Source organism: Zootermopsis nevadensis, unplaced genomic scaffold (assembly GCF_977971745.1).
Source record: "Zootermopsis nevadensis isolate Lab colony 2312 unplaced genomic scaffold, Znev_1.0 Znev_ptg000019l, whole genome shotgun sequence".
Classification (NCBI taxonomy): Eukaryota; Metazoa; Arthropoda; class Insecta; order Blattodea; family Termopsidae; genus Zootermopsis; species Zootermopsis nevadensis.
In genome coordinates this window covers 3,493,424-3,514,445 of record NW_028259151.1, presented here as the reverse complement: position 1 = coordinate 3,514,445, position 21,022 = coordinate 3,493,424, and the positions used below count along the sequence as shown (strand labels likewise).

General features: G+C 39.2%; 1 protein-coding gene across 8 annotated transcripts in view; it reads right to left on the bottom strand.

Annotated features, from left to right (window-relative positions):
* Positions 1 to 21,022, bottom strand: part of spoon (A-kinase anchor protein spoonbill) — a 77,915-nt gene that overhangs the window by 23,768 nt on the left and 33,125 nt on the right. Inside the window, exon 1 of one of the 8 annotated variants that reach the window (XM_022063076.2) lies at positions 4,971 to 5,063. The exons of 6 other annotated variants lie outside the window; for them this stretch is intronic. The gene's annotated coding sequence lies outside the window, so the exon portion shown is untranslated. Of the gene's footprint in view, positions 1 to 2,234; positions 2,393 to 4,970; positions 5,064 to 21,022 lie in introns of those variants that run through there. One more of the 8 variants, XM_022063077.2, reaches the window with a different exon arrangement.

Genomic DNA, 21,022 nt, shown 5'->3' with positions numbered 1-21,022 from the left:
AAACACGAACGGAAATCAGACATTTATCGTTTGCGGACAGGAATAAGAAAGTAGATTATGTTCCAGATTTTAATTTTGCAGGACATGCCAACAACGAATAAATATAAAAATGAGAATCAGGGTGCCGTTGCAACCGCGTCAATCAAGTAGCTACTAAAAGGAATACGGAAATACGAGTTTTTGTCGATAGCAATTAAAATTCCTACCAGCAGTTATTAATGGTTAGCGGAGCAAACGGCCACTTGTTTCCGCCACTTTGTCCTGTGGTCACTCCAAGATTTGATGACCCCCGGAATCAGCGTTGGCCGACAGTCACGTGTTTGTCAGTTGCTCTGATTACGAGTGAATCACCTGCCGCTAGCCGCCACAGCTACAAACTAGAGTATGCACGCTTCGACGTACGGCATCCAAACGAAATGCCGACAGCACTAATTTTACGCCCAAGCCACAGACTAGAAAATATATAGAATATATGATGGCAGTTCGCAAACCCACCAGGGATCGAAAACATATCCGTTGAGGTTAATGAAGTCCCCGTCCGCAATAATATATGCTTCCCACTGAGTTTCCCTGTAGTTTTTTCCCACAAATACTGCCGTCCGTGGCCTACACCCGCCGATGAATCTCCACTGGTTCACAGGGCCCCCCTCTTCGTCGCCAAAATTAACCAAATCACGCTGATCTAGTTTGGACATGTGAAATGTGATACGCCATTTTTTCTGTACAACACGCCACTCCGTTGAACAGATGCAATGAAACAAAGTAGAGACTTTCCTATGCTTTCAATGGGATAGCGTGACACAATACTCGCTACTGGCATGCTCTGGGCAGGTTCCTATTCAGCCACCCTCATAATAGCCTATATCAGCGCTTCTTTTCTGTGGCTCGCGACAGACAATTCAATAGCCCCTCGTTCTAAGTAACACAACTCACCGGCTTCTTGTAAGTTCTCTTCTCGCGTTATAAAGATGCAAAAGACGGAGCCCCCAATACTTTGTGAAGATCAAGGAATTATAACCACACCGCGAGACGTTCTTTCAACAGCAACGATATGTGTCAAAATTACATAAACTTTTTACGAAGTCTTATGTGCACCTCTGGGGTTGTGTCTAACAATTTTTAGTCACCGAATATCTGTGCAAGCGAAAATTTAGCTAATTTATAATTATTCATTACAATATTTCACTGGAAGCATTTAAAGGAAACCAAGTTTTAAATTCGTTATATATTCCTAGCGAGCAACAAAAAACTCGAATGAATTAAGCATGGATCAGTAAACAATTTTTTTAAATAATATATGGAACATTCACAAAACACATGTAGCACAAACCCCCCTCCCCTACACTAACCCTTCTTTAGAGAGAGACACTGCTCTAAGCGTCAATCAACATTAACACAGACAGACAGTCCTCAGTCAAGAAAACGATTCCACAAATGTAACTAAATATTGTAAAATCGAAACAATAAACCATTTAAAAATACTTTGTTACAGATAAAACCCCCACATCAACCCACACATAGCTGTGCCACAAAAACTAACAAGATTCAAAAAGTTTTTGTAATCGAATTGTCATAGAAATTTTTTGTATCAGTTGACGAATACTAGTCAGAATTCTTTGTTTTTAAAAACATGGGTGCAATAAGTACGTAGACACATCGAGCCTGATGGGCGTATGAGTCTGAAACATATACTTCGATTAACACTTATAAAACGAGTGAAAAAAGTATTTGCCCTATTTTCTAATTTCAATACAGGTGCAACATTCGAATCAGCCAAACACGAATCACCCATCAATTTCAAAAATTTTCTTCAAACAGCTCCAGTAAGATAACAAAATTACGTCCACAAAACATTGGCAGTCTCCTGCGAAAGTCTCTCACCAAAACGTAGAAGCGACCAGAGAATCTCATCAATTAGCACAAAAGTTCGATAAGAGTCTTGGAGTCTTATTAGCAGGTCCTGTACAAAGTTGACAAAATAAATTAGCCTTCCCCTTAAACATGGATATGGGACGCGAAATAAATTATATAAATACGCCCATGTTACGTTACTGTATCAATGACCCAACATGGGAGAAGGGTGAAATGATATTCACTTTCAACACGACAAACGATTTTTACTGCAGATTCGTAACACATTTTTCGTTTTCTTCAAAAAAGGCAAACAGAACATTGAACTGGCATAAAGCGCACAACCCACCCCGCCCACCGACACGCTTATGCTTGGTACTCACATGACCACGTGCACTTACGCGCAGCAAACACGCCGTTAAAGATCACCCCCGGGTCGGAATACCACCTCGCCGCACAAATTAATAATCCTACCAATGGCTACGGATTGGATAGCTTCACACGTGGTTTGATATCAACTAGGTTAGTTTGATCGCCAACTCAATCCGGGTTGTTCAGCTGCCGTTCCGTGTTGGACCAACTCGGTCAATACCGGGTTCGGGATGACGTCACAAGGGGGGGGGCGACCAACAACGTGGAATTGCATCACGGGAAGGCAACGATAAGTGATCACTAGGGTTCAGATGTTCATGACTTGTCATATTTTTATTGGGGCTTCTATTTCCATTCTAAACTGAAATTAAACACTAATTGGGTTATTCTAATCACAATTAGACTGTATTTACTTTGCATATAAATGCATATTTAGGTCATTTTTGTGTTATTGGTCATATTTGTAGTTAAATGCATATTTTGGTTATATTTTGAGGATAAAATGCAAATTTTGGTTATATTTTGCTGATAAAATTCATATTTTGGTTATATTTTGGGTATAAAATTCTTACTTGAAACTACATTTCTCACGCATTTGCAGTGAATCCTTCAGTTAGTTAAGATGTCAAAAGTGAAGTTTTTTGAAAGTGCAAAGTTAAGAGGTTTCGTTAAAGATTTTGGAGAGGGATATTTTAGTTCTGATGGAACAATTCTGTTCTGTAAACTTTATGAAGTTAAAGTTACAGCTGGTAAGCGATTTAGTGTGCAAAGAATTGCATGTACTGTGGACGACAATAAAATTTGGGTTTCGACTGATTAAACAACGGATGTCTGCGTCAAATATGTTGCGAGTGTCGTAATTGACACGCTCTTTGCTGACCGCCCTGGTTACATATTCCTTCATGATAGAGTAAACCACTCGTCTGTCGCTGTACTTTTCGATAACGCCATGAAACTCTTGTGGAAAGGCGACGTTAAGCGTGACATTATCCTCCTTTTTGTAATGGACGCTGCGCCAAATATGGTAAAAGCTGCCAAGGGCCTCAAAATGCTTTATCCAAAAATGGTCCATTTAACATGTCTCGCTCATGCCGAGAAAATTAGACGTAGTTACACTGAAGTCGACAAGTTGATCTCGAACGTTAAGAAAATGTTCGTTAAAGCTCCATTGAGGGTGCAGAAATTCAAACAACTCGCACCTTCATTGCCTCTCCCTCCTATGAAGGCATAGCAACTACAATTTCTCGCCTAGAGGCAGTTGGCGCAGATCTACATTGAAGTTTGGAGCTGATCAAGGGTGTAGAGTGCGAGATATGGCGAGCAAGAGGCAAAATAGTGATGCTGTAAAATCAAAACTTAATACAGTGTTGTGTCGAAATAATGGTTATGCGACAATGTGCAAAATAAGCGACACTGGGAGAAGATAAACCAGCGTTAAACAGCAAAAATTTAATCCTCTTCAAATATGCTCCGGTGACGTCGTGCTATGTTGAAAGGAGCTTCTCAAGTTACAAGACCATATTGAGCGACAATCGAAGAAGATTTTCATTCGAGACCTTGAAAAAGCACATCATTATATACTGCAATGCTGCCAAGAAAGAAAAATGAAGAAATGTACCTAATATTTTGAATTTTGTTAATTTATTTATATGTAATTAATGAGTTTGATATGCCTGAAAGGCTCTTCATTTAAATTTATTTTCTTTTTATCGGTGCACGTATTCTTAACATCTGATGCTGATCCAAAACGAGGCATTTGCGACTTAAAGCGACTGAAGTTTTTGATTAAAATTGCTAGGAAATCATGTAATGTAATAGTTGTACATACATACGTAAATAAATAACATGATTGAAATACAAAACGCTTTTTTTAAATTTTAGCGAATATTTTTTCCATAACAAATTAGGTCATATTTTGCCTTTTTTGAATCATATTTGCACGCATATTTCTCTGTCTTTTAGGTCATGAACATCCGAACCCTAGTGATCACCATTGCAGGGAGATACGATGAGCAAGCCACGTGATGCTCCACATTACCCATTCAGTACGAAAGAGAGAGCTCATAAACGTCATACGTCTCCATCGACGGCACGAGTAACCTATTGAACGTCGGTAAACTTCTACCAGACTACACGGTGTAACAATCCAGAGGATAGCCAATTTCATACTCGCCACTGTGAGAACCTCGTATTTCACCAGATACCACAATGGATAACAAGTCAAGTATCAAGTCGCTAAAATATTCAGACTGGAAACGAAAAACAGAAATACATCACTGGCGACTACTCTGCCTTCAATATTTCTGGCTAAATACTGCCAAGTAAGATGTCAATAACCTTACCTCTGCCTGCTAGTCGGATCTGAGCATCCACACTAAATGGACCGGTATACACAGAACTTGTCTAGATATAATCTCATTAAACAGTACTTAATAACCGATGGTACCCAGACTAACTTCCTTTATGCCTGTCCTCAAATTGCGACGAGCTTTATGTACGTAACATGCATACCACAACGGAAAAAAAATTGTCTGTACTGCGGTGTGACCTCCAAGTCATGCAATCCAATGCTGAACGTCGTGTTTACTTATCGCATTAGATCATAATTACAAAATTAAAATATAAGTAGAAACTGTCCCGCTATTGTAAACATAACTCGATTATTTCAAATACATTCGCAAAAACTCAGCTAGAAAAACGGCTCACATTTCATAGAGCAGCATCTCTAAAAATTAACCTAGACATGCCTGTTTATCTGCTTTGTACGACTGCGTTCCAAAATAATGTTCAACACATTTACACTGTTGAAAGCTGCAATGCTGCTTCTTGCACAAACAATTAACTATAGAGTAACGAATACGACAAACCATCGACTGTGAGTGATACGAGACCAGTGTTGCCACCGGGCACGGTAAATTGAAATTTCCCAGTCTCTAACAAAGTATTTATCTTTAAACTTTGCGTTGCCTCAGCTTTGGGACATATCGTAGTTTACAACTGTTCACTGCTTTCATTTGACTCCCTTTTAGAATGCAAATGCTCCGATACACTTTTGAACCAATCTCACAAATTCAACAACGATTATCAACGTTTCCTTCTGTTACACACCAATGTAAAATTCCCGAAAACTTAAATCTTCTTATCTCCGATGTTAATACAACTCAAAAGTCTTCTAACGTTCGTTTCCTACAGTAAATAAACGACTACTGGTACTACTGGTGCTACCAACACTTAGATACGCAGACACTTATATGAGGCAGATGGGGTACTGGTCCCAGTATTACCAACTTCTCTTCTGCAAGTCCGCGGATCAACGTAGGATGAGAATCACTGTATTTTATTAACTTCACGCGAATTTTTTCTGTTACGGCAGACGGAAACTCTCATCTGCGTACCCTCTCTTAACTTTCAGTGGTTATTAATGAGGCTAACTTTTACTGGCGTTCTATTGCAGCGATGTCTTAGGTTCCTGTCTAATTCGGTGTTTCAGTAATTGCGAATGGCATGCGAGGATGTTAGAGAGAAAACAAGCAGCCGGGGGTGGGGCTGTGCAAAACACGAATCCGCTTATTTACATACCACAGAAAAGGAGACCATTAAAAGGCGCTTTCTTTCTGTAACATTAGTTCAATCCATCTACTGCTAAAGAGAAAGTGACAAGTATTAATTTCAGCCTCACCACCTGATAATCTGTTAAGAGTAATTAATCCTTCAAAAGGAGGTCAGGGTCCACCGAGGACTGTAGCGCCAAATGAAGAATAATTAATCCTTCAAAGTAGCAATTCAGGGACCTTACCAATGCTCTTACGATTTGCGAGCACTACGTAACAGATGAAATTGATAATCAGGCTTGGACAGCGACACTCGGCTTATATAAATCTCATTCCCTTGACTTGATCAGTCTAATTATATTTGGCTTGGAGCACAACTTACGAAGCTCCTCATTGTACGACGTTTTCCAGCCTCATAGTAATTCATCCCTCTTGGGTCCAAATATCCCCTTCAGCACCCTGTTCTCAAACACCCTCAGTCTACGTTCCTTCCTTAGTGTCAGAGACCAAGTTTCACACCCATACAAAATTACAGGAAAAATTGTAGTTTTGTGTATTCAAATCTTTACGTTTCTAGACAGCAGATGGAAAGACAAAAGGTTCTGAACTGAATGGTAGCAATAATTACCCGAATTTAATCTGCTCTTAATTTCCTCATGAATCAAATTTTGCTTTGTTACTGTCGCCCCCAAATATCTGAACTTAATCACATTTTCGAAGTATCCGTTAGCTACCTTTATGTTTCGATTTTGCCCTGCATTCTGGTAACGAGACCTCAACATGTACTTAGATTTCTCTGTTTACTTCTAGACAACATCTTTACTGTCGTCAGTTATAGCTTCTGTTGGCAATTATTTTATCCCCCAGTAGATTTACGTCATCAACATAGACCAGAATCTGATGTGTCCCAATCTGTTTCAGTCCCACCTGGTTTTCTTCTTAATTGCATATTCGAAAGCAAAGTTAAAAGCAGTGGTGATAAAGCATCTCCCTGTTTAGACCAATTTGAACAGGAAACATGTCAGACAAATGTTAGCTATACAGACTTTATATACTATATTTTCGAAGGATCCATCAGCTATTTTTATGTAACGCTTTTGCCCTGCATTCTGGTAACGAGACATCAATATATACTTAGTTTTCTCTGTGTTTACTTCTAGAACAATATACTTACTAGCATCAGTTACAGCTTCTGTGGTTTTCTTTATGGTATTTATGTTGTCCCCCAACAGATTTACATCACCTACTTCAACAAGAACTTCAATTAGTGTTCAAGTACAATCGAGTGCAATTTATTCTCCTTCAACAGCCCATGTGGCCCATTCATTTTTGGAATTAATTCAGAAAGAATAGACCTCTATAAAAATTTGGTAGTTCCTTAAACGGGGATCAGCAGCGTAAATGACACTGACACTACAGCGCCTTTCGCCCTTTGCGGATTCCTTTAAATACAACCAAGGCTCCATTCCATACCGCAAAGTTATTTAAATTCTACTACTAATATGAACTACAGGCATACCTCGGAGATATTGCGGGCTCGGTTCCAGACTACCGCAATAAAGCGAGTCACACAAAGTTTTTGGTTTCCCAGTGCATATGAAAGTTACGTTCACACTATACTGTATAGTCTATTAAGTGTGCAATAGCATTATGTCTAAAAAACATTGCGAGAATTGCCAAAATGTGACACAGCGACGCGAAGTGAGCACATTCTGTTGGAAAAATGGCGCCGATAGACTTGCTCGACGCAGGGTTGCCACAAACCTTCAATTTGTAAAAAACGCAATATCTGCAAAGCGCAATAAAACGAGGTATGCTAAGTTGACTTGATTTTACAACCTGCATAAAACGAGGGAAATTTTTTGCTAAATGTGGTCTGAATAGATCACAGTTCGTAATGTTTGAATACTGACTGAAAATTATTCTTCACAGATTGTAGTGAGATGTATAGTGAATATCGCCTTTCTGTTTGCTATCTTTCGGTACAGGACTAAATCAAGACCACGACAGATAAGAGCTTGGAGACGTCTAACATTTCTTACTGCGTGCAGATACGAGGTACAAGCATCGGATTTCATAGCCTCCGAGAGCAAGTTTTCTTTCGAGCTGGCTGTTTCAAGTTCAGGGGCCAATTTCAGCATTGGGGAAAGAAGCGTAACAATGAAGTCATTACACACAGGGAATGCACGTCAGTGGCGGACTGTGAAAAGTAGTAAAAAAAATAATTTCCTTCTAGAAGGATTGTATATTTGTTTTTTTAACTTTATCAAATAAAAAAACATTCTGTTCTAATTAAACATGACAGCTACACGCCTAACGGTATTCCCTTACTGTATAATATATGACAAAGCACTTGTTAGGGTGGAGTCCTGGCTTCCTTCGGTAAGTGTCCAACAAAACGAAGTTTCTCTCCTGCCTCCTTTCACTTTTCTGTTGCCTGAATAAGGTGCAGTTTGCTATTCAGACGTCCTTCTACGTCTGCTGAACTTGGTCTTCCTCTCTTGGACATTTTGTTCCAGACATTTCCTACCAATCACTTCCTTAAGGAACTTGAGATGAGACAAAGTTGGAAGGTTTGCCGACTGCTGGCTCGTGTACAGGTGAAAACTATTCACAAGGAAGACCTCCAAAATCGATAAATATAATTTAATCCACCATTTCAGACTTTTCCTAAGGAACCCGTACCTGGAACAGTAGTGGCCTGCTCTGTCCACTCCTCCCATTTCAGAAGTGTAATTATCACAATAACAGTCTTCTGAAAGACTTCCTCCTCTTTTGTAGTCTTCCTGAAGACTTTTTGTCTCTCGAGTATGCCACGTACTTGGCATAGTAACCAATCTCTTGTCCTTCAAGGCCAATGTCATGTATTTTTCTACTTTTCTACAGGCAAATACTTTATGTTTCCCAAGATCCTATGTTTTCCTCTCAGTTGGGCATACATTTTGTACTTTGTAATATGGCCCCAGTCAAATAAACTTTCCTTTTCATAAGTTCAAGAGCTAGGCCCAAGTTAGAAAAAACCTGTGCGTACAGAGGATATCCGTTTTGCATCTTTCTTATGAATTCCAGAACAATTTTACTGGCAAGTTTTATCTCTGGGTGCGTAAGACTTTTTGTAGTTATTAGCCCATAACAGGGGACCACGCCACAAACATACCCAATCATGGAATCTGCAATTACACATATACGAAATTCCCACTTCATTGGCTTTAGTGGATTATACATTTTAAAAACTACGCGGCCCTTTAAATTCAGCAGATTCATCGACGGATAAATATTGAGTTGGGCTATAAAATCCCTAAAATTTTGATTCAACATAATCACATTTTTCACTTTACTAGCTCGCGATTGCATTAGCCTGTACGGAGTTTCAGCCCTAGGAGAGAAAAAGACATGAAGACCCCAAAATAATTGTAAAAATCTCAAATCAGATATTGCGGGTTTTTTTTTACAAATTGAAGGTTTGTGGCAACCCTGCGTCGAGCAAGTCTATCGGCGCCATTTTTCCAACAGCATGAGCTCACTTCGTGTCTCTGTGTCACATTTTGGTAATTCTCGAAATGTTTCTTTATACATAATGCTATTGCACAGTTAATAGACTACAGTATAGTGTAAACATAACTTTTATATGCACTGGGAAAACAAAAAGATTCATGTGACTCGCTTTATTGCGGTGGTCTGGAACCGAACCCGCAATATCTCCAAGGTATGTCTATACTGACAGTTTGCATGCTTGACTCAAGATCGTGTATGATAATCTTTAAAATCGAGGCGGACTCAATCCGCCACAGAACCTGAAATGGTTAAGTGTTTCACATGTAAAACGCACAGAATATTTTCTTAGAACTCTTTACGAACGTGTAAAATTACTGAATAGCATTAAAAGTAACGCAAAGTAAAGAGAAATATGCATTCTACCTCTCATGCGAAAACAATTCCAATTCAGACAAGACAGGCTACAGGTCCCAACTCAAAAGTACGTCCCCTTTGAAAATCTATTTTTAAGCCACCATAATGACTAAGGTCGTTAAAGGAGCGTCATATTTTAGTTTGAAAGAATTTCTAGAAATAAAAACCTCGTCTTTCGTGGCATGCTGTAAAGTGACAATACATTCCTTCACAGTGAAACGCAGGTAATTACCTTCTCTACTGCATCGTATTCACATGGCTCATAAACCCGTTTTGGGTGCCTAAAACGAAAATGTAGAATCGTGGTTACGCTACAAGTTCAATAATACGTGAAGACATGTCAAGACTATGTAGTGCCGAGACTAGTACAGCCATATATGGTCCAGCTTGACAATGCCACTACCTTGCCGCAAGGAAGGGCGCTTCGGAGGCTGGATAGACCCTATGACCATTCTAGATTCTGACCTAAAGAACATAATCACCAAATACAGTGCATATAAATTATCTTTACAACTTTACACGTGAATAAAAACATCTATGAAAAGACGTCGACACACTGTTTGAGCGTCATCTGCGAGAAAAACGCTCAAGTTTCGCCAACTTTAAGGTAGATGGTAGCACCCATTGTTTTCCACTGCATTGCATCCTCTTTCTGAATCAGGTCGGACGCCATGAACCCACAGGAGAAGGCGTGAAGTGGTTTATCAAAATGAAATCGGAACACAGGTACAAAGACGTTTCAGAATAACGTATCACAAGACACCAACATCAGGATACGTGCATGGTACAACAGTTTATGGAAAACGGAAGTGTTTATACAAGGTAATGGGCGTTTACATGTGTATGATGAAGACGTCGAAAAGACGCAGTCCACGTAGGTCGACACGCGTTGCAGCACCTGAGTTGCAAATGGAGCGTTCTGACAGGGCGAAAACGTTTGTCTGTATGTTTACAAGTTGCAAGTCGTGCTTGCAGGCAATTACTGCAGATGATATGGCAGTCCGTAAGCAATTTGCAGTGACCATGCTTGAGACAAAACCGAAGACAGCCAATTCTTGAGGATCACACCCTGTGGTTCGTTCCTATGGGATACAAAAGACTGTGTAATGAACTCCGGTCGCCGACATCGAAGATCTGAAGGACATAATTGCAGCTGCTCTTGAAACAGTTGACGCTGAGATGCTGCAGCGTACATGGATGGGGCTTTAATATCGTTTGTACATTGTACGTGCGACAAATGCTGTCCATGTTGAATGCGTGTAATTTTCAGAACAAACTTAGAGTTTCTCTCGCAGATAACGCTCAAACAGTGTGTCTATGTTTTTCCATAAAGGCTTATTCACAAGTAAATTTGTAAGAAAAAAATTATTTACATACTTTTTGTACAATTCACAATGCTGTACATATTACTTGTGTAAAGCCATCATATTCACATTACACCTTCGCATTACACCATGATTTAAATCATCTAAATTTCAAAGAGGCATGACTTTAAAAGGAACTGTGACCACGGTCAGTACTACACTGCCAGACTATTTTCTATGCTAAGTGTCCAAGGTCTGGATACAAATGAAAGAATTAACAGGGCCAAACACGTTGTTCTCAATACTAAGAGCATTAACACTCTTCAATTCTGAATGCAAATTAGGAATAAACAGGAAGCAATGATTTCATAATCTACCTTGACCCAGTTGAGAACACGAACAATGTCTGTGACTGACCACACCGACGATAATATCGAAATAAAGTTGGCACCAATAACCAAAATGCATTCTACCTATCTAGTGTCAACAAGAACCATATGGTTTCTGCTGGATATTGAAAAAAGTGCCACATTTCAGAAATTATGATAAACAATTTCAGATTATTCAGTCTAGCATACTGTAACGTAATGTGCAACAGCTGTGTGATTAGCAGTTCACGTAAATGTAAACGTTACATTCGTTCGCATTAAACATAATTAAACAATAACCCACATGGTGACAGTAAAATACGTACATACAATACGGAACACAGGAGAGTGATAAAACAGACAGCTGTGTCAACTGAAATCATCTGTGTTCGCACATTTTTGCAAATACATATCTGCAAAGCAAATACTTCGATGACTTCATAAAACAGTCACCTGAAACATGCATATTTATAACACAAATTTGACAGCAAGAAAGTACTAAGACTGAGAACATATGACAACAAACTTATAACGAAAAATATGAATTTGTTAGTGATTAGAAGACACGTGAGATAAAAATTATAAAATACAGATACGATCCGTGTGTGTGCTGTTCACAGAGCAGTGTTTGGATGGATAAAACAGAAGGTTGATACAGGCGGGGCAAGCAGCATGATTGGATAAATAAGTGCGTACAATATATCGGCAGAAAAACCACCTGCGAAAGCAGTTTTCTTGACTGCAATTCTACGACTCGTATACGTGAAGCACATAAATACTTAAAAGTGGCATAAAACTGTGTATGACAACTGAATCGTCTGCATTCAGATACGAGTTTTTCTGCTGACAAACCTGAGAGTTCCTAACTAGATGGCTTACCGAACCCGAAGGTTCATCACCGAATTAACCAAATCCCTCCACCGGACCCTGTCCTGGGCCAACAAAATCCAGTCTCCTTCAACTCCTATCTCCCATAGATCCCGCCTGATATTATCCTCCCATCTACGTCTAGGTCTCCCCAGCGGTCTCTTCCCCATCGGCTTCCCAACCAATACCCGGTGCACACCTCTTGTCCCATCCACACGCGCTACATGCCCAGCCCATCTTATTCTTCTCGACTTAATCACCCTGACAATATTGGGGGAGGAGTCCAGATTTTTAAGCTCGTCATTGTGCAGTTTTCTCCATGCCCCATCGCCTTCTCTCGTAGGCCCAAATATCCTCCTCAACACCCGATTCTCAAACACCTGCAATCTGTGTTCCTCCCTCTGAGTGAGAGACCATGTTTCGCACCCATACAAAACAACAGGCAAAATTATTGTTTTGTATACTTTAATTTTCAGGTTCTTAGAAATCAGACGGGAAGACGAAATATTCTGAACTGAGAAGTAGCAAGCATTTCTGGAATTTAGTCTCCTCCTAACTTCCTCATGAGTATCATTTAGATTTGTTATTGTTTTCCCCTAATATCTGAACTTTTGCGAGTTCCATAACAGAAATAATTATTTTATTCTGGACTTGGTGGAACACAGAATTCTCAATTCATGCAAACCTGGGAGTTAGCTGGACCAGCTACTCAAGCGCGATGCCTTTTTTAAGGCGCTGTCGCAGCACCTACATGGATTGATAAATATAAATGGGAATTTACAAAGTTCCTCCCAACATACGTTCATTTTACCCTTGCGAACTCCTACCACATTTTCTCCCGGATAATTGTGTTGAATCCGTAAAGCAGCTAGAGCCCAAAATTCGATTTCGTCCACACTACCAAGACGTCACACTCAGATCAAACTCGGTAGCGAGCGCATTTGACGTCCAATACTAACACAGTTTCATTTCCTAAGCGGTTTGTGTTAGACATGTTTGTCCTCAGCATCCTTAAAATTGTTCTTTAACTTACGAAACGAACATCAAGTGATCCCATTAGCCTGTATAGAAAAAGCGTCACAGCACATCGACAGAACTTCGTTAAATGATTATCTGGCTTATTAACCATATCTCTAATAAGGTATTTCGATTCTTCCGGCAGCCAAACCGCTTACACCTTACTCTCTCACCTGTCCGCAACATTGCTGCGCCTTACTAAAACCTCCTACCGATTAGCTAACCCAGTTAACAGTTACTGTAGCCGAACGGTTAAGAACGGAGACAAATATTAAGACGTACCTTAATAATAATAATCCGTGGCGTATGAGCCCTCTGTGAGCCAAAGCCGACTAACTTGACTGCTGGCCTCACGCTCACATGCCTAAGCAGAGGTGAACGATCATCCAACCGGATATTAGAGTGACGAACCCCCAGCCATCTCTAGTTTTCCTGACCGGATTTCGCTACTCATTGTAGCTCCCCAATTTCCTCACGATGCTGGGTTGGTACCGGTCGAAAGCTCATGAGAAAATTTCTTCTCCCCCGAGACTCGAACCAGCGCGCATTCCGTATCACCGGTCCGAAGCATGAAGCCTCAGACCGCGCGGCTACTTTAGGGAACTTAATTGGAAGGTTTTAGACTACATTTCCTGGACTCCTGTGAACACGGTACTGAACCATAGGGATTCACACGAAGTGGGAATTTCTTGACTATCTAGTTACCATCAGCCTCTCAACAAGGACTGTGCTCCGTGCAGACATCAGCTGGAACATTAATGTGACAGTGTTAAGGTTCGTTCATACCAGTCAAGTTGCATGAATTCAAGCTTATTTCACATTTAGGAATGTTCACTGGATGCCAGGATGAAATAAAATGGCGTCAAGAAGTAATATGTGTCGATGCTTGCAGCTGTTGATTTCCTATTGAGAGACAGAACTTTAGTGAAAAAATGAGAAGAAAAAGATATGTTTCCGTAAGGAATTGGACTTCGAAAAGTAATCGGCTCAAAGCATCTAACATGCCTAAGGAGTTAGCCTCAGGAAATAGTAATTTCAATTAAAAATCAGCTGAGGATGTCAAAGCTGTGGCTTGTACAAATCATCAGTTCCTACGCCGCTTTTCATCGACTTCATAATTCTGTACACTGTTTCCATCATCTCAATTTTTCTTTCAGCACAATCTGCAGATAACTCTTCTACGTTGAGTTCCTCAAGTACTCTTTTCCATTTCTCTGTCTCTTGGATTTCAACGTTTCTTAACTCACGTGCACTTTAAAAATGTGCAAATGCCATGACTCCACTTGTCACTCATTTTGTGACCGTTCACGTTCCAAGTTTCAGGTGAAGCAAAACAACTTGAAAACTGTGAACAGTTTATTGAAACGCATGAAAACGCTACTGATAAGTAGACTTTAAAGGCTACTGGCAATTCAAGCAACATGACCAGAGTGAAAGAGGTTTTAAAATGAATTACAGCACTTTATGGAAATTTAAATATTACGCCACTTCAGATTATAAGGTCTCGACAAATAGCCCACGTCTGTGATGAGTCAAAATATTTATATTATTCTGTTTGGAACAACACTGGAATACTCTGAAGACCAGTGCACTACACAAACACCACAGTAAATATTTTCTAAACGGACAATAATATTTTCATTTAACGTAAAAAACGTGTACCAGTTTGAATCTACAAATGGTGTATAAGACTTCTTTAACATTACTTATTTCGTGTCACAGTTCTAAGCTGGGAACTCTCACACGAAAGTAGACAGGCGAAGTAATTAATCAGAAACTAATGTGCTGGGTCATTCTCAGAATGCAGGCGGGGTCATTCAGAGTTCGAAATCCTCTCCGAAGGCCGAAACATTAAATTTTCCGGAAATGATCTGTATTCTTCAATACCAACGAAAAATCTCCCTTCAGTCCTCTGTGAACGTGGTACAAGAGGATGTCCTTTAAGTACAGCGTAATGATCGATCTAATAATACAGGCTGTTCATAAATTAGATGACGATTTGAAAAGCATGTGCTACAAAATCACGCAACATTTAAATTTCTTCGCATCAAGTGCTGGGCTGTTTAAAGAAACTATATTCGAAAAATATACCAAGATGTGAAAACAAAGTATACTGCAGTAGATTTAGGGAAATAAAATCATAAAACTAACACCCAGGAAAATAAATAATCCAATTAAGTTATTTGTATAAAGTCAATGTGACAGACAGCATACGCCACCTAGTACAGGACTGAAGCTATAGTCGATCTTTGCAACCAAATAACCCCCCCCCCCCCCCATGGGGGGGTTTATGACCTTTCTTGTACAAACAACAAGCCTAGTGGTGCTTCTTAAATCATCAAAGCCAAAATACATACTTCCGTGCATATAAATTCCGTCGCTTAAGATACAGCATATAAATTAAATGTTCATCATTGTTTTAGAGAATAAATACAACAAACCTCTCTTTTTGCAGAATGATTCACTAAACACAAAACATATAAAGGTGCTCTTCACAATAATTATCAATTTCGCCCTAAGAAACTAACCTGTAGCTGGAGGCATGCATTCTTGACTCTCAAAACTTTCTACAATTACAAAACAAAGACACAAACATATAGTTACAGATCACAGCAGACAATTATTATTTTCCATTCACAAACAAGTATTTCTCAACCGGCGATGTGTTTCCAAGAAGACCACCGGAGAAATGCGACAACACGGATTTAAGGTTATATACAGATCTATTTATTGCGTGTTAAGGTGTTTCAATTAATTTAAATTCTCATAAAAATTCTTAAATACAACAAAATCCAATGAAAAAATGAAATGTCTAAATTCAAAATTTACTATTGAATCTGTGTGTACTTGAAGTAAGCAATCAATTAATTACTGATCTCATTCGCTTCTTCGCCAGTCGTCAGACACTGACCACAGGAACGTGGCTACATTAGTCATTTATGGTCTTAAAGAAAGCCTATAATTCGCATACAAAAAGTATTATGCAATATTCAAATTCAATTTGGTACGGAGCTCGTTAGGCTAATTAAGATGTTTAATCGAATCCTTTCTCCGCGCGGTTCAGAATGATTTGCTTCTGTCTAGCATCTAAAACCGCACAGATTAAAACATACAACAGTTACAATTCTGTGTTATTTAGAATTTGTATGCCACTTTTTCCTTAACACTATATAAACACAGATTGAGATGACTGTCTATTGGAATGTCACACAGCGTAATAAGATAAACTTACTTCCTTCATTATCACGGTGGCAGCAATTAATTCGCGGACTTAATTCATATTAATTCAGGTAGATATTTAAATAATATTAGTCAAAATGTAAAAGCTAGTTGTAACAGAATTTATTACAAGTTGGAACGAATTACCGCAGCTGACAATCGCAAACACGAATGGCTAAACAGTTTCTTCAACGAATTAAATTGCATTTTTGTACTTCTGTGTTGCCTCCCTTTCACTGTCCCTCTGCTATTTTTCTCTCTTGCATTCATTCTTTTCTTCGTTCTTTCCCAATTAATACCAGTGTTGCCAATTCCAAACTTGGCTTATTCGGTTATGTGGGGTTACTTCTGATTTAATTACTGTACCATAGCAGGCGACTGTGGATAGGTTGCATTTTAAATGGTACACCCTGTACGTTCTTTCCACTTTGGAAATCGGAATGATAAAATTCTTCAATGAAGACGTTAGTGATATTTCACAGATCTTTGAATGTAATGTCTGTACATCTTAATTCGAGTAAATTCAGTGTGTTTTTATTGTCACTAATGGAATTTATAATGTTAACAAGCTTTTTATCCATTACCGACTACAGTATCTACCTCATGCACGAAAGAAGTGATCATAAATATTAAACAATATTCAGAAATAGTTTGTAATTTCGGTATTTTCAACACGTAAAACAATAATGTGCCGTTCTAAAAACACATTTTAAAAAGCGTGCTCATAACTCATTTCAGAGCAACTAATTAATAATTGTAAAATTCATTAATTAACTTCTACCTACTCATCTTATTCACAGAAAAGACCAAAACACATCGCAATCCCTTTACGTAGGCTTACATTCCAATATTAATATCACTAAAACATTTATTTTTTAAACTTTTTCTTTCTGCTCTACATACTTATCTTTAAAAAGTTGCATATTTTTCGAAGATATGCTTCATCACGTCAGGACAATGTATTAACTGACGCCAGTCACACGATGCCTGGGCCCGCTATGTTGGTGTTACACAGCTGATTAAAAAATACTGGGTTGGCGTGGCCGCCAATGGAATAACGCCCATACCAAATTTAACCAAAATCGGACCAGCGGTTCTCGCGTTGTAACACCCGGACAGATAAACTGACACAAACGATAATCCCTACATGCGTTCATTTTGTGCACATCGTGCAGAAAACGTATCATAAAAAGACGCCATGATTTCTATAGCCGAAATGCAAATATTTTTAATTGCCTCCACGAGGCAGCATTTCCGAACTCCATTTACTAGGGCATATTTGCAAAATTCTCCTCCACCATATAAACACATACTTAAAATCGTGGTTGTCATCTTAACATGTTTAACATTAAATACTGTGCTTATATAAAATTGCAAATACATCGACGTTCAGTATACAGCCTACACTGAAAGGCTTTATACAGTAAAGGTACATTTTAACAGCCAATTTAATTCAATCCGGGTGGACGGCAATCACAAGCGCAGGATGAAAATTACTATTACTATTATTATTATTAACTGCAAATTGGTTTTTACCCGGTGGCAGTACTTATCACAATTACGATATTTTGTCTTGAAACGCGTCTCCATACAAAACTTCCTAATCTGATGTCTAAAACTCCATTTGATTAAACCTAACCACGTGCAGTTCTAGCCCGGCCCATCCCAAATATGATGTAGGAGACAGTGTTCATGAAAAGCCAAAGTCTGGGAATAAACAGTTGTGACGTGTACAGTATTATCTGAAAAGGCACGGGAAAAACCAACCACCACAGCAGCAAACCTCGAGTGGATCTGAGTCGATTCCTCTCGAATGAGATCAAGGTACACCCAAAGCAATGCTATTCTTCGCTCTCCCATAAGCACTCATACATTCATTTTAACTTTGTCAATGTCTTCCTGTAGACAGTTACGGCCTACAGTAGTCACATGCATCTTCGGGGGCGAGTGTTCAACGGCGTACATTTTGAGGGGTTCTACATCACCTCTCTAACGACCGACCGCTCCCATATACTTTACATAATGATCTGTGCCCTTAAGAAAACAACTAATTACTACACTATGAATAAAAAGTACTGTCATTTAGTAGTCATATCAACAGCATAATGGAGACTGATAAAAATAATTAACTATGGAAAATCCGTTACAAATTCTTTGATAAAAAATAATAGGAATCTCAATCTCTAAAACCTGTTTAATTACCTCTCTTATAATGTAAGCCAAAGGTTCAATACTACTAACATTAACACAAACGTGAGCCAGTTCAATCCACATCCAATTATATTTACTACGTAAACGTCGACATCTTTCTCCACCTACTGTCATTACTTCATTCCTGTTGGATGCAAATATTTTAGTCAGAACTTTGTTTCCAAACACTTGTAATTCATGTACCTTCCTAAAACCTACTGCCGCAAAAATTATATCTACCTATCAGAAATGCATTCCGGTCAATGGCTTCAACTTGTAACTTGCGTAAACGTATCTTAAACCCAGCACTTCTATAATATCTATTGCAAAGTCTTGCATCACTTACCATTCAGCTGGATTCAAGATCTTATGAGAGTTTTTGGTATTACCATTACAATCCATGGCCCAGAAAGTCCAAGGTGGTGTCAGCTTAACTAATGTATCCGCGTGGTGCAACACTGCGTTATGACCACGGCTGTACCTGTTGTCCACGGTGGCTACACCCTCGCAGCAAAGAAAGCAAAACAATAAGAAGGCTCGGAGAAACGAGACCAAGTATCGGACCGGTTCCGTGGTACGAGTTCATGGGCCGGCCTCTTTTCTCCTCCAGCTGGGCTGCTCACAGCCCGCGGTAGTCACGAATCAACGCCGTCCTGAGCTACTGGTGGAAAAGACATAGTCATTCTCTTCTTCGAATGATCATTAGGGCCTTCACTACAGTTAAACAGCATAGATTAGCGTCAATTTCCTGAAGAAATGACACCATATAATCTTCAAAAAGATGTACATATTTAAAAGTAATGTCCAGCCAACAATATTACGACGACCTTACACGAACTCCGGCGTTATTACAATGCGCATATACAAGATTTCGCTTCCGTGGCTAAATTCTACTTTCTATATCAATCCAATGTCATCATTTTACTAAGTTCATCAGTAACCTATAAGTCTCGCATTAAAGTTTACACCCTTTTATTAGTGTCTTTATCTCTAAGACACGCATAAAGCAGTGACCCGCAATCGGTATGCAGCCCCAAGGTTTCAAATATGCCATGATTTTTTATAAAAAACTGTACATTCCAACGTTATAATTAGAAAAAGGCAGTATCTTATATTTCGCAATTAGACTTCGTAACACACATACACTAGCTCATTATCGACAGTTTTGTTCAAAATTTGCTATATTTTTTCATATGACTACACTCTTCAAGGTCAAGGATGTGTATAGAGTTTCGTATCCCCTTCTAGTGAGACGAAATTTTGTGGTATATCGTCAATATGTCCGACAAATTAGGGAGTGCCGAGGTGAAATAAACGTGGCTGAACACTGGCATACAGGAATCCTAAACTACATGTCAGTCCAATTAACATGAATATCAACTCCACACACAATACATCGAAATAATCTATGTGATCATGGACAAAGTCGAGATTTCAACTTAACAGCTCTATAATGTTATTCACTTCTACCACTTCACACAAATCCCTGATAGAATAATCTGGCGATTTTCCCACACGGGCTATCTGGTCTCGTTATCATACTGGTTCAAGTTCTTAATCTCCAATCAGGCATTCTGACTTACAAATGTAAAAGTTTCGCAGAGGTAACAGCCATGAGCACGCAGTGTCGTCTCCTCGTAGGCGATTTCGTTCTAAAATAAATTAATTCAAATATACAGTGTAAGGTTGAACTGAAGAGTTGAGTAGTCTGACGAAGACATGCCGGCTTTTACCCTAGACACCACCAGAAATTACAATAACCTTCGAACAGGGCCAAAATTTTATTCTGGCTACAAGCGACAACGCGGAGTTACTGCACCTTAAAACCAATGACGAAGTTCCAAGTTAAAAGATATAAGCATGAATCACGGTATGAGCGCTCTCTCGTTGTTACTTAACGATAGCATGACACTTATAATTAAGCATAAACCCACAAATAAGATGGCGTCTTCTGGGTTGTTGCGTCATATAGTCTGGTAGAAGTTTACAGACGAAGAGATCGCTCTGATGATTGAGGCTCAAAACACCTCTGATACGTCGACAAACATCTACCAGACTACACAGCGCAACAACCCAGAAGACACCAATCCTCGTACTCACTGCCGTGAGAATCTCAAATCTCACTCCAATCACAAAAAAATTAATCATTTTAGTTAGGGAGATTCAATACTACATCAAACAGTACAGACATATTTTAAGCACAGGGTTCACGAGCACTTTTCCTTTGCACTACGCTGCTTTATTTGACAGCCATATCTCTAACAAATGTGTCAGACTGGCGTTCCTGCATCCAATGTGCTGGGGCGCCACCCCGGACTGCCCTAGCTAAACTAAACCCCTGCTTGTTTCTCAACATTTCGTCATCTGTGCCTCA